At 38.3% G+C, this 3809-nt stretch overlaps 1 non-coding gene across 1 annotated transcript; it reads right to left on the bottom strand.

Annotated features, from left to right (window-relative positions):
• Nucleotides 1–778: 778 nt before the first annotated feature.
• On the bottom strand, nucleotides 779–884 carry LOC140852770 (small nucleolar RNA R71). The gene has a single exon (XR_012135668.1). It is a non-coding gene; the product is annotated as a small nucleolar RNA R71 (small nucleolar RNA).
• Between the last annotated feature and the right edge of the window lie 2925 nt (nucleotides 885–3809).

The raw sequence follows: 3809 nt of genomic DNA on the forward strand, positions 1-3809 counted from the left end.
TTACGCTTACCTGGTCGAGTCAGTTAGTCAGTCTTGAGTTTGGAGTGCTCAAAGACGGTCTTGGAAGTTAGGAGCTGTCTAGATCTAAGTTAACCTTAGGATAGAGAGTCTATGCTTGTTTAAGTTGATTGCAATTAACATTTAAATATTAACTAATTTCTCCCTTTTCATAGATTTAAAATTCTTAGGTTCTTCTCTTTAGATTTTTTTCACTCTTTTCTCACTTTATTATAAATAAATATATATATATATATTATAAAAACTAAAATTTTTTGTGTTTGCTCTAAAGTATAATTGTAAGGTATATGCTTGGCCGTAGATCGTTATGACCAGAAATCTAATCTTTTGATCCAGAAATAGAAAGAACCTTTAGAGCTAACAGACGTAAAAATATGGATCAAAATCAGGAGAATGATCCACCCAGACAATTGAAGGAGTACTTTACTCTTTCTACGTATATCTACTCTCTTTGTATTCAAGTGCCCCCTGTGGAGGCCACTCAATATGAAATTAAGTCCAGTATAATCCAAATGTTACCTTCATTTTATGGACTTAGTAATGAGGACCCTTATAAACATCTTGGAGAATTTCTTGAGATATGCTCAACTGTCAAAATTTACAACTTCTCCAATGATGCTCTTAGGTTAAAATTATTTCCTTTCTCACTTAAGGACAAAGCCAAATACTGGCTACATACTTTGGATTCCATGACTATATCAACCTGGGACCAGCTGCAAGGAGAGTTTCTCGAGAAATATTTTTTCATAGAAAAACTAATCAAATAAGGAAAGCCATAACTAATTTTTTCCAATTAGATGGAGAAATATTTCATGAAACATGGGAGAGATTAAAGGACCTTATTAGAAAATATCCCCACCATGCTGTACCCAAGTGGCAGTTAATCCAATATTTTTATAATGGGCTATCTGAAAGACATCGACAAATGGTCGATGCATCATGCGGTGGGACATTCATGCAGAAAAGTGAGGATGAGGCATGCAACTGTTTAAAATTTTAAGTGAAAATTTATTACATCATATGTCTGCCTCTATTAGAGATAAACCCATGTTAAACCCAAAGAGAGGTGGAATATATGAAGTAGGAAATGCCATAAATATCCATCATAAGGTAGATGAATTGTCCAAAAGTTAGATCGATTATTAAGTATAGGACAGTCACCTTCTCCATCCCGTAGATACAAGATATATATGCATTGTGTTCGAGCCCCACTCATTATGTGAATGATTGTCCGGTTGCACCACAGTTTTCTGAACATGTACAAGAACAAGTCCATCAAGCCCAAACTACTCATAGACCAGGGAACAACCCCTATTCTAGTACGTACAATCCGGGATAGAGAAACCATCCGAATTTCTCATGAAAATCACAACCAGTAGTTCCTCCGGTGCAACAAAGATCAGGTTACCTGGATATAACTTTTAGGCATCCATCCCAGCCACAATACCAGAACCCTCCTCAACCCACTTCGAGTACTCATAGCTCGGCTTTCAAAGAAAAGGTACTGCAAGCACTTAAAGGACTAGAAATGAATACTCAACTCCTTCACTCCCATACGCAATCAATAGCAAAGCTAGAGACCCAGATAGATCAGCTAGCAACAGCTTTTAGTAGGAGGGAAGAAGGCAAATTACCCAGTCAGCCTATTAATAATCCAAAAGGATAGTACATGGCTGAAAGCTCCATTGGTCTTGAAATTTTTTCCGAACATGCCAAATCGATCATGACCCTTAGAAGCAAAAAATCTTAAATCAACCTGAAGTAATCCAACAACAAGAGCAACCAATTCTAGCTACAACAGAAAAGAAGAAATCTGAAGAGAGAAAAGAACCTGTTAACCCAGCACCTACACCTAAAGCTCCATTTCCCAGTGCTTTAGAATCCTCTCTGCCTCTTGATAAGAAGGGTATAAAAATGAATGAAATGTTGGAACTGTTTAAACAAGTCCAGATAAACTTACCTCTTCTCGATGCCATTAAGCAAGTTCCGACCTATGCCAAATTTCTAAAGGACCTGTGTACACAGAAACGAAAATCAAAGGCACAAATACCAAGAAAAGTCCACCTAACTGAGCAGGCCAGCTCAGTTTTCTAGTAAATTATCCCACCTAAACTGAAAGATCCAGGTACCCAATTATTTCTTGTGTCATAGGGAACCTCACGATTAAGAAGGTATTATTAGATTTGGGTGCAAGTGTCAATCTTCTCCCGAGCTCTGTCTATGACCTATTTGGATTTGGAGTTAAAATCCACGACAGTGACCTTACAACTAGCAAACCGATCCATTAAGGTACCCCGTGAAATGCTGGAAGACGTATTGGTGAAAGTAGATGAATTTTACTTTCCTGTTGACTTTCTTGTGCTGGATATGGAATCTGGCAGCAACCCCAACCAAATATCAATCATCCTAGGTAGACCCTTTTTAGCAACCACTAATGCTTGTATAAATTGTAGGACCAGAGTTATGGATGTATCTTTCGAAATAAGAAGCTAAGGTTGAATATTTTCAATGCATCTTTGGGACCACCTGTGTACGACCATAATGAGATCAACTTGTTAGAGGAAGTTATAGAAGATAAAGCTCCTGCCTTGCTTAACTCAGATCCTTTACAAGCATACCTAACACATTTTGGAATGGATAATTTTGATATTGATGGATACACTAAGAAATACATGCTTTGCTAGAACCTCCCAATTTTAGCACCAATCCCCCTTGGACTGTAAAGTACGAGCAATTATCAATTCAATCAAGCCCTCTGGTACCATCCTTAGAAGCACCACCTACTCTAGAGCTAAAGCCTCTTCCTGCCATGCTGAAATATTCATTTCTTGGATCCAACGATACCCTTCCAGTGATCATTGGTCTGACCTAACCAACGACCAGGAAGACAAACTTGTCGGGGTACTCAAAAAGCATAAAGAGGCTATAGGGTGGTCAATTGCCGATTTGAAGGGTATAGATCCTTCGTTTGCATGCATCATATTCACTGCGAGGTTGAGGCAAAACACATAGGGACATGCAACAAAGATTGAATCCGAATATGCGGAAAGTCATGAAAAAAGTAGTGAAATGGCTAGATGCTGGAATTATCTATCCAATTTCAGATAGCCAGTGGGTTAGTCCAACCCAAGTAGTACCTAAGAAGTCAGGTATTACCGTAATAGAGAATGATGAGGGTGAGTTAATTCCTACTCGTGCAACAACTAGTTGGCGAGTATGTGTGACTACTGAAAGCTAATGCCGTTACTAGGAAAGATCATTTTCCTTTGCCTTTTATTGACCAAATTTTAGAACGGCTAGCAAGACAAAGTTTCTTCTATTTTCTAGATGGATATTTGGGATATAACCAGATCCTGATATTTCCTGCTGATCAAGAAAAGACTACCTTCACATGCCCTTATGGAACATTTGCATTTAGACGTATGCCATTCGGTCTCTGCAATGCACCAGCCACTTTTCAACGGTGTATTTTGGCCATCTTTTCTGATATGATCGATAAATTTTTAGAGGTCTTCATGGATGATTTTTTAGTATTTGGCTCTACCTTTGATGATTATCTTCAGAACCTAACCAAGGTTCTTCAACGATGTATAGAGAGAAATTTGGTTTTAAGTTGGGAGAAGAGCCATTTTATGGTTCGTGAAGAAATCGTGCTTGGACATATTTATCCAAGCGAGGGATTGAAGTAGATAAAGCAAAGGTTGAAGTAATCTTGAAATTGCCTCCCCCAACCTCGGTTAAACAAGTGCGATCCTTCCTAGGCCACGCAGGTTTCTATAGGCACTTCATTA

Source organism: Elaeis guineensis, chromosome 11 (genome assembly GCF_000442705.2).
Source record: "Elaeis guineensis isolate ETL-2024a chromosome 11, EG11, whole genome shotgun sequence".
Classification (NCBI taxonomy): domain Eukaryota; kingdom Viridiplantae; phylum Streptophyta; class Magnoliopsida; order Arecales; family Arecaceae; genus Elaeis; species Elaeis guineensis.